Source organism: Pristis pectinata, chromosome 5 (genome assembly GCF_009764475.1).
Source record: "Pristis pectinata isolate sPriPec2 chromosome 5, sPriPec2.1.pri, whole genome shotgun sequence".
Lineage (NCBI taxonomy): Eukaryota > Metazoa > Chordata > Chondrichthyes > Rhinopristiformes > Pristidae > Pristis > Pristis pectinata.
In genome coordinates, this window is record NC_067409.1 from 27,838,538 (window position 1) to 27,850,288 (window position 11,751).

Genomic DNA, 11,751 nt, shown 5'->3' on the forward strand with positions numbered 1-11,751 from the left:
ACAGGTGAGTTATTAGTTTCTCTCATTCACTGTTTGTGACACCTTACTATTGAAAATTTGCTTCTGCATTTGTACTCTATAACATTAACTCATAAAACAATTTACTAGACAGGACTACCCAGCATTAACCTAAGCACTGACTTCAGTCACAGCTTAATTAACCTTGGAAAATCTTCCTCATGAGGGACTTCCAGGCAACATGCCCCCCACTTCACAATCCCTCAGTACGTCTCAGCCCTCTAGCAGGACAGACTCTCCTAAGGTGGCAGCACAGTGGCATACAGAAAGGTGGGAGCAGCCCTTGGAGTCCTCAACATTGATCCCAGACCCTGGTCCTGCCCAGTAATTATCATGACATTGAGTCAAAAAATGGCAAGGAAGCCTCCTCTTGATTACCACTTAATATCCTCCCTCAACAGACGAATCAGAGCTCCTCCACGTTGAACAAAACTTGGTAGATGTATGTACTATAAGTACCAAGTACGCAATATGTACTCTGGGTGAGGGACTTCAATGTCCATCACCTAAAGTGGCTTGGTAGAAGCGGAATAAATCGGTCAAGTCCCGAAGGACACAGCTGCTGGACTGGGTCTGTGGCATGTAATGAGTGAACAACACAAGGACCTTATCAGCCGACCTGTGAAGATGCATCTGTCCATGACAGCAGTGGTAGAAATATTAACCACATAATCCTTGTTGAGGCAAATCCCATCTTCATACTGAGGACACTTTCCATCATGTTGTGTGGCATTGCAACCATGCTAAATAGAATAGATCTGGAACTCTAATGTGGGAGTACATGAAGCACTGTGGTCCATCAACAGCAACAGGAATGTAAACCACCACAACGTGTAACCTTGTGGCCTGGTTTATCCTTCAGTCTACCATTACCATCAAGCCAGGAAATGAACCCTGGCTCAATGAGAAGTGCAGCAGGACATGGAGACACAAGAGATTGCAGATGCTGCTCTGCCCACATTCCCATAATGATAAAGTTTACTGGATGCAGTAGAGACTGTAGGAATCCGGAGCAACAATCTGCTGGAGGGACTCAGCATGTTGAGCAGCATCTTGGGGAGGGGGTGGGGGGGTTTGGGGGGGGAAGGAATTGTTGACGTTTTGGGTTGAAACCCTGCATCAGTGCAGAAGGGCATGCTGGGAGCAGCATCAGGCTTACATAAAAACTGGTGAAAGTTGCAGCACATGATTTCATGTATGCTAAGCAGCAAAATGCAGCATGCAATTGACAGAGCAGAGCAATCTCACAACCAATCAGGTCAAAACCTGATCATCCTGTCGAATCTAGTCACAAATGGTGAATGACAACTAAACAGCTTACAGGAGGAGGAGGATCATCCTCAGCAGAGGTGCAGACCACCTTATATCATTGAATCTGTGGTCTTCAGTGCAAGTTCCAGTTAAGATGTTTGGTATTAAAGTATTTGTTATTGCTGTGTGTTGATGTAACCCCATTGTTTATCTAAAATAGCAATTGTGATACTATCTGCCATTAGTAATTCATTTTTAAAAGATGATATGGAAAATTAGCTTTCCCTTTCTAAAAAAAATTGTAGCATGCCAAAATACTTTTTTGCAATGCTAATCATCAATAAAATACTTGCTTTTTAAATGGTTTAAGTTTAATAGTTAGTGTTAAATGTGACCTAATCTCTGATGGATTTGTTGGAGGCCAATCATCCCAGTTCCAGGACGCAAGTCCAGGAGTTCAGCACTGCAGTGCCAAAGAACCAATCCTTTTCAGCAGTTTCATCAATAACCATCCTTGGTCACAAGTGAGGATATTTACTGATGATCGCACAACATTTGACTCCAACACTTGGTTAGCAAATGAAACAGTCCATGCCTTTATTCAGGCATGGGCCAAAAGTGGTAAGTAACAGTCATGCACAAAAGTGCCTGGCAATGACCATTTCAACAAGAGAAAGTGTAACTACCTACAAATGACATCCGATGGCATTACCATCACTGAGTCCACCACCATCAACATCTTGGGGATCACCATTGATCAGAATCTCAACTGGATCAGCTACGAGGAGACACAAGAGACTGCAGATGCTGGAGACCTGGCCTGCTCAGTTCCTCCAGCTTTTTGTGTGTTGCAGCTGACTACAAGAACAGGTCAGAGTCTGGGTATCCTGTGGTGAAAGACTCGCCTCCTGACACACCAAGCCTTTTCACCATCCACAAGGCAGAAGTCTCCTCTGGATGAGAGCACCTCTAATAGGATGCAAGAAGCTTGACACCATCCAAGACAAAACAATATTTGGTGTCCATTAACCACCCTAAACACTCATTCCATCCACCACTAATGCATTTGCAGTGCATTTTGTTCATGGCACGCACTGCAGCTACCCTCCCAGGCAACTCCCAAACCCATGACCTCTACAATAAAGAAGTGCAAGAGCAGCATGCACATGGGATCACCACCACCTACAGGTTCCCCTCCATGTCATACTAGTCACTTACTAGGAAATATATTGGTATTGGTATTGGTTTATTATTGTCACTTGTACTGAGGTACAGTGAAAAACTTGTCTTGCATACCGATCGTGCAGGTCAATTCATTACACAGTGCAGTTACATTGAGTTAGTACAGAGTGCATTGATGTAGTACAGGTAAAAACAATAGCAGTACAGAGTAAAGTGTCACAGCTACAGAGAAAGTGCAGTGCAATAAGGTGCAAGGGCACAACAAGGTAGATCATGAAGTCATAGTCCATCTCATTGTATAAGGGAACCATTCAATAGTCTTACCACAGTGGGGTAGAAGTTGTCCTTAAGTCTGGTATCTCAGGCTCCTGTATCTTCTGCCCGATGGAAGAGGAGAGAAGGGAGAATATCCTGGGTGGGTGGGGTCTTTGAATATGCTGGCTGCTTCACCAAGACAACGGGAGGTAAAGACAAAGTCCAAGAAGGGGAGGCTGGTGTCCATGATGTGCTGGGCTATGTCCACAACTCTCTGCAGTTTCTTGCAGTTCTGGGCAGAGCAGTTGCCGTACCAAGCCGTGATACATCCAGATAGGATGCTTTCTATGGTGCATCGGTAAAAGTTGGTGAGAGTCAAAGGGGACGATCCAGATTTCTTTAGCCTCCTGAGGAAGTAGAGGCGCTGGTGAGATTTCTTGGCCATGGCATCTACGTGATTAACCATGACAGGCTGTTGGTGATGTTCACTCCCAGGAACTTGAAGCTCTCAATCCTCTCAACCTCAGCACCATTGATGTAGACAGGTGCATGTACACCGCCCCCTTTCCTGAAGTCAATGACCAGCTCTTTTGTTGACATTGAGGGAAAGGTTGTTGTCATGACACCGTTCCACTTCATCATTACTGGGTCTGAAATCTGGAAACCTCTTCCCATCAGCATTGTAGGAGTACCCTGACTATTCCATTTGTGAATAACTTTCACTGGTTATGCGTTGACTTACTTGCATATAGCTGTTCCCATTTCATTTTTGCCAGTTCCTGTTTTATCAGATTGAAATCAGCTCTTGCTCAGTTCAGGATTATAATTTCCAGTCTATCCTTTCCCACGACAACCTTAAAACTTACAGGACATTGTCTCCGAAATGCTCTTCCACTAACACTCTATTTCTTGCAGAGATGGGTGAATCTCTGGAATCTTTTTACCCTGAAGTGTTATGGAGGCTAGATTATTGGGGTATTTAAGGAGGATTTTTTGAATGATTGGGGAATTGAGAGCTATGGGGAACTGGCAGAGAAGAGGAGATGGGGCCTGAGGCAGATCAGCCGTGATCACATTGAATGGTGGGGCAGGCTTGAGGGGCAGGTGGCCTATTCCTGCTCCTTTTTTAATGTTCCTACTTTCCCAGTTCTTGCCTTGCTCCCTTCCATAAGACTAGGTCCAGTATTGCCTCTGCACCAGTAGATCTATCTCTGTACTAGCTTAAAAAGCTTTCCTGGAGGCACTTTAAAAATTCTGATGCAGGATTTTAACCCAAAACATTGACAGTTCCTTTCTACCAACAGATGCTGCCTGACCCACTGATTTCCTACAGTAGATTGTTTGTTGCTCCAGATTCGAGTATCTGCAGTCTCTTGAGTCTACTTTAAAAATTCTACCCCCTCTACACCTTGAACACTAATACTGGGGAAGTTGATATCTACTACCACAATAATCATACTATTTTTTACAGGAAATATAGGAACAGGACACACAGCAGCAGGTTACCTGAAGAATAATTTACTGTGCATCACCTGGTATAATACTCCTAACGCTAGACAATAATATATCCTCCAATTATTTGACCAGTATAATGGTGGCAATATCGTTAGTACCTTTGGCCTTTGCACTGATCCATTTAAATGTGGAACTCCAGACATTGCTGTCAGCAATATCCTGGTCTTTTTTCAGCCAATATGCACAAAATGTATTCTTATCCATTTATGTGATATGGAATTCATGATGGCATTTCCTAATCATCCCCAAATGAATGGATTGCTCATTTAACAGTCAACTGCATTGATAGGTCTGGGGTCACATGTAGGCCAGACCAGGTAAGGCTGGCAGATATCCTTCCCTGAAGTACATTAGTGAACCAAATGTTTTTTTTAACAAGCCAGAAATTTTTGATATTACCTTATCATTTCAGATTTTATTTCATTATTTGATCTGAAAGCCCAATGAGATATAATGGGATTCAAAATCATTCCCGGATCAATAATTCTGGTCATTTGACCATTAACTCAGTCACCAACCTCCCTACTTCTGTAATCAATACCCTTTACAATTAATGCTAACATCCTGTTGGTTTTCCTAATTTTTTTCTATACCTGCATTCTGCTCCTCCACAAATCATGCATTTGCACATCCTGATCCCTCTGCATCTCAGAGCTCTGCAATTTCTCTCCATTTAGACAATCTTCTTTGTTAAAAAAATTTCAAAATGAACAATTTCAGTTTTTCCCACAATATATTTCAGATACCAGACCATTGCCCACTCACTCCACATATCTATATCCTCCTTACAACTTACTTTCTCATCTATTGTGTCAATATCAAAATTAGGAACTCAACAGTTTCATTTTATCAACATGATAGTCCTGCAACCCAGAACTGCCCATTTTTATCTCTCCCCAAAATCCACAAGAAGGACTGTCCCAGCAGATCTATTGTCCCCGCAAGCTCTTGCCCCACAGAGCTTGTATCTTTGTACCTGGACACTATCCTGTCCCCCCAGTCCAATCCCTTCCCACCTACATCCTTGACACATCATATGCTCTCCAACTCTTCCATGGCTTTAAGTTCTCTAGCACGCACAACCTCATCTCCACCGTGGACATATAGTCCCTATACATCTCCATTCTCCATCATGATGGCCTCACCACCCTCTGCTCCTTTCTTGACCAGAGACAGAACCAGTCCCCTTCCACTAACACCCTCGTCTGCCTGGCTGAACTTGTCCTCACCCTAAACAACTTTACTTTCGATTCCTCTCACTTTCGACAGACCAAGGGTGTAGCTATGGGCACTAGCATGGGCCCCAGCTGTGTCTGCCTTTTCGTTGGCTACGTTAAACAGTCTCTGTTCCAAGCCTACTCCGGCCACATTCCTCAACACTTTCCCCACTATATCGACGACTGCATTGTTGCCACCTCTTGTACCCATGCGGAACTCGACAGTTTCATTTCTCCCCTCCTCCCCCACACGTGCCTGTCACTATCTCTTACCTGCATCTACCTATCACCATATTGTGCCCACCCCGCCTCCCCTCTTTTGTCCACCTCTCACTGCTCTGCTTTTCCCTCCTATATATTGGGTTTCCCCTTTTCCTATCTTCAGTCCTGAAGAAGGGTCCCGACCCGAAACTTTGATCGCCTGCTTTTCTCCACGGATGCTGCCTGATCTGCTGAGTTCCTCCAGCATCATCGTGTTTTTCATCAAAATTAGGAAGCATCGCTTTGGTGTCTTCATCTAAGTCATTTGTATAAATCGTAAAATGTTGAAAGCCCAGCAATGATCACTAGAGCACATCACTCATTATGTATTGCCAACCAGAAAGAGACCGATTTATGCCTGTTCTCTGTCTCCTGCCAGCTAACCTTCTTTCTCTGCCAATATATTACCTCCTACACCATGAGCTTTTATTTTTCACAACAACCTTTTGTTGCAACATTTTATCAGATGCCTTCTGGGAATTTAAATATGGTACATCCACTGCTTCTCTTTCATCCACTGTACATGCTGCTTCTCCAAAGAACTCTAATAAATTGGTCAAACATTTCTGATAATTATTCCATTATCTCCATTAAAAGAGCGATTGTTTTGTCACTAAGCTAAAGAAATAATTGAGCTCACATGTGGTATCCTCCCATTACAGTGACTGAACCTCTCAATCTATTGCAAAAGGTTGATGACTGGAGGGCAAAAAGAGTTACAGAATAATAGCACAATTCAAATTAAAATAGAGCCAAGGAGTCATTGCCTACATGTTCATGTGATTATGTAGCAAATCAGCAATGATTTCACAGTAAACAATATCAATTTTGATGAATGGAACTGAATTTACCTTGTGTGAATTGATGCTAGATTCAGAATTACACTTAGCTCCTTATTTAGGAGTAGACACACTGGCTCCTCTATCTGCCTAGGGATCCATTCAATATTCAACTGAGTTGCTCGGAGCAACTCATTCAACAAGAATCTGAAGGATTTCCCATATTATTCCATTTTAAATATCATGAAACCCCTGCCCTTCTCTTTAAGGAGCTTGTGTGTACAGAGTTAAAGTAACAGCTTTTGTCAGTAAATGAGGCACAGTTTGGAGTTTGCAAGCGAAAACCACTTTCAGTGGATTTCAATCATATCCAAAAGTGTACCTGACAAAACCAGCATAAGAGGAAAACATACATTGCAGATTTTGTTGCGCATGGCCTTTTCCAAGAGGAGACAGGAGGTGAGAGGTCAAGTATAAGTCACAATACCAAGATAAGATGTATTTGTAATGACATAATCCCAGGGCCAGTTTTATCACAACTCAAACTATGTGGTTGTGACATCCCATGGCCTATGTTTGCAGAGCAAAGAAAAGAACATCAGACCTTGATTCACTGCCAAACTCATGGGAAAAAAAATCTTTGAGACAGTATTTTGTTTATAAATTATGAAGGAAGTAGACATGATGGAGACTGAAAGACACATTCAACTCTGACCCTTTCTGAACTTAAAGTACTGGTGTTTCATTCATTTGGCATTGTAACTGCCAGCACTTCTCCAGTGACGCCCATGAATAATCATTTTGTTACAGAAAGTGATTATCACTATTTCCAAGTGGTTTTCATACATACAGCCAAAAGTGACTTGCAGGATGAGACATAATTAACTCATTGCACTGGATCCATGCACTAATTTTGGAAGAACTCTCTCAGACCCATTTCCCCAGTGAAACATTTTAGCTGTGTTAAATGCGAGTGGTCCCATAACACAGTGATCTTTTGTTTTGCTGTAGTAATCAGGACAGAAGAAAAGATACAAGCTCAAAGCTTCATTGTAGAAGAGCAGCGTCTTCATGGACAACAGGGAACCTCTGGTCCACATCCATGCAAGGTGGGGAAGGATTATTTGGGATGTTACTGAGAACCATGGATTGGGAGCACATGGAAGCCCTGTATATTGCGTATGCGGCAGAAGGAACAGATCATTTCACAAACTATCTTCCATCCTGCCCCATCAAACACCTCCTGCAGTTCTGCAGTTCTCACATTGGCCTCAGCGGCCACCTCAGAACCCACAAAACCAAAGTGGAAGCAAGTCATCCTTGGTTCCAAGGAACTAGCAAATAAGAAACAATTCCCTAAGCCAGAAGTATGAAAATTTAGCCACACGCTCAATAAATCACAAGCACACTTCAAGAAGTAATTGAATGGCTAAAATATTCTTAGGGTGCACACAAGTCAGAGTAACAAAGGAACAAGAGTGGGCTGTTAAACTCCTCAAGCCTATTCCCATATTCAATTGGATCAGCTTTTTCTGTCCGTGCTTCAAATCCTTAATATCCTTATCAAACTATCAAATTCATGGTCTTGAAAGTTTCAATTAACCCCATATCCACAGCCATTTGGTAGAGAGTGCTTTGGATTTACACTATTGTTTGCATTCTATTTTCACTCTTTTATGGTCTGTCTCTAATTCCATGATTATCCCTCTTTCTGGATTAATTGTCCATATGCACATCATCCAGTCTCATGCAGTGTTGAGCCACAGTGATGAGCAACATTCCAAATTTATTAAGATGGTCCATCTAAAGTAGTTTCATCTCAATCCTGCATCATGTGAGGTTCTTAAAGTTACAATTACTTTGGGTGTTCTTGAGCCAAGGAGGAACAGAATTAGCCAAAGGTTCCATTCCCAGTCACCATCCAGTGAAAAAGTGAGTGAGGTGTATTGCAGTTGCCCCAGTTCCGAGACTTGCTAATGCTCATGCTTGGATATTATTTTGCACAGAGCCTAAGAATCTAGAGTGGTGAGTGGGCAGGACTCACCAAATTGTTGAAGACAGAAAAGAGACATCCAGCTGTTATGCACAATCCAAGCATTAATATGTAAACAAGAGATATATCTAACCTAAGTGTCTCTTTGAGGCTATATGTACAAAAGGATGTTGCCCTAAACATAGTTGAATGAGTCCAGGAAAACTTAGTTGCTTAACTTGTGATTATAAAATCATAGAATCACTCGACAAAAAAGGAAGCCACTCAGCCCATTGTGCCTATGTATATCAAAAGAGAGCCATCCTACTAAATCTCACTAGTCCATTGCTCCGGAGGTCACACCATACATGTACTCAATCTGAAATGGTTATAGGCATAATTTCTCTATCAATATTTATGTATTAATATTTGGATATTTGTGTACACAGAGAGTCAGCCCTCACCACACTACTTTTGGGTGTTTGGGTTCTCTGTCTTCAGAAACTTTTAGACCATACATGTAAATTACTTTTTCCCAGCAAAGGTGTTTGAACATTCAGAGGTGTCTTGTCAGGTACCGTGTTCTCTCATTGTAAGTATGTAATCCAATGGAATCATTTGTTAGACGCAAAATATTGAAGAAAACAATGTCATTGTAGTTACTGAAATTGTATTGAATCATCTGTTGTTATCATTGTTTTTAAGAGTATAAAAACTTGATGCACATTGAGTTCGGAGAGATTTTACGGTATCTCCAAGAGAATGCCTGCTTATCAGCATGATTAAAGAGCTTTTATATCTCCGGTCTTCAGTCTTCAGTCTCCGTGTGGCTCATTCACAGTCACAATAAAGTCCAGTGGCCAAGCCAATTCTTGCTGGGATTCTCTGGAATTACACTGGGAAATCACCTCTTGGATCCTGTACCAGATGAGTCAGAATCTTTTTCCCATGGTAGGAGTATCAAAAACAAAAGGACATTGTTTTAAGGTGAGAGATAGAAGTTTTAAAGGGGATTTGAGGAGAAAGTTTTTAACAGAGAGTCATTGATATCTGGAACTCGCTACAAGAGGTGGTAGAATCAGATGCAATTACTACATTTAAGAGACATATAGACATGAACCTGAATAGGCAAGGCATGGAAGGATATGGACCAAGTGCAAGCAAATGGGAATAGGGTAGATGGGCAAAAAGGTTGGCTTGGACATAATGGGGTGAAGGGCCCATTCATGCTGTGCAACTCTATGACTCTATGATAAGGAGGTTAAAGAAGTTATTAAATAAAAACTGAAAATGTCTGAGATACACAGAAGGTCTGATGAAAGTTCAATGACCTATGATTTAAGCCTGTTTCTCTCTCCCCAGATGCTGCCTGACCTGATGAGTATCTCCAGCATTCTGTTATTTTGTTTTAATCGCCTGGCTTTAGATAAATGTTTTAATTATTTACATCTTTTAAAATAATTTTAAATATTCTTACTATATCTTTTAAATTATTTACTTTAGTTGAAATATCTTTTAAATATCTCCTGGGTTCAGGCAGAGTTAGAAACTGTTGAAAATCCCTTACAGGTTTTACAGCTGTCAGTGCTGGGGATGGGGGAATTTTGCCAGCTGTCAAAGCTGTTAGACCACTTTCAGGGGCAGGGCATCATTTCAGGGCCCTGCATCCTTGTAGGCCCCCTGCGTCTGGAACATGTCAGTAAAGGAATGGGGGGACAGCAGGCGATGATTCCAGGTTGGGGTTGAATTGGGTCAGCAAGACCTGGTCCATAATATTTCATTCCAGAGCGGCAGACTGCATTCATTTAAATACAAGTTTTCTCTCACTCCAGAAATTTTAGTGTGTAATTGGTAATCTTATTACAAGATTTAAACTCATCTTTCCTGGTAATAATGTACAATGCAACAAGAATGTCAGTTCTGTAACCAATTAAAAGCCATATTTCAGGTAATATTAACATTTATAAAGTAATTGCAATTGAAACACAATGCAAGTTCCAGTGTTCTAGAGAGCACTGATAACCTCTCTCTTTCCATCATTCCATTGTTTAGGGAGATTTTTCTGACAATCTGATGGCACCAATTGCCTGGGGGAGATTCCACGCAAAATGATCCTAATAATAGACTGTTGTACAATGTGAAGCAATCAGGTCAGGGTTACTCCTTCTCAATACAAAGCCCTTCAACTATGCAGAGAACTAAAAAGCACTGTGTGTAAAAAAAACAATTAACTCCTAAAATGTTCTTTTGTATGTAGAAAACACACTTCCAGGTACTAGAGACGTTTAAATTCAGTACTGCTGACACTCACCAGGTCAAGAAGAGACAGCTGTAGAAAAAAGTAAAAAAAATGAATAGAAATAAACTAAGTTTTGGAAAATGAAAGAACTGAGAGATCTGCTGACATGCAGTAATGTTAAGAAACTAAGAAACCTGTCCTGATGCAGGGTTTTAACCCAAAATGTCAACAATTCCTTCCCCCTCCCCCACAGAAGCTGCCTGACCTGCTGAGTTCCTCCAGCAGATTGCTTGTTGTTCCAGATTCCAGCCTCTGCAGTCTCCTGTGTCTGTAACAAACTGTGACATCTTTTAGGCATACATATCAACTAATAAGATGGCTGGAAGAGAGTCACAGAAAAGAATTGTTCAAATGGAACAGGGCCATAAAGCATGGGTGTGTCTGATTCCCAGCATCAACAGTTTTTAATGTTTGTACCGCTTGCTGCTAGGGTAACTTACTTAGATGAAGCATTCAGAAACAAATTGGATATTAACAGTTAACATTTCTGGTCAATTTGCTTTTGTCAGAAGTTAACTGATAGTAGCATGGAAGAAACTTGTGCTAGCATTCATAGGAGAATCTAACCACAACAAGCAGCTCAGAAACACCCTGACAGCCTCACCTCCAGTCAATGTCTGTGTCGTTCTGTAAAAGAGACACCTAAAAACTATTAATATAACTTTAACTAATTTAATTACAAAAGTGCATTAAAGTACCAGTGAACAATTAAAAATATTAAAACAAAATACAATAAATAAAAATTGATTACTTACTTTTTTCTCTCTTTATTTCCAGGTCAGAAATCCCTATTCAGATGCTTGGGGATTCCAATCCTTCACCAGGATCTCAAGAGGCAGATTCCCAGAATAACACTGGGAATGTCCAGACACTAAAATTGGACTCTACGTGGAATCCAATGATAGAACAAAGCAATGGAGGTACCAGCATCTGTTACTCAGCTTGTACTACTGGGCATATGTTAGTCCAGTTCATAGTTACCCCCGAGCAGGTAAATGTTGC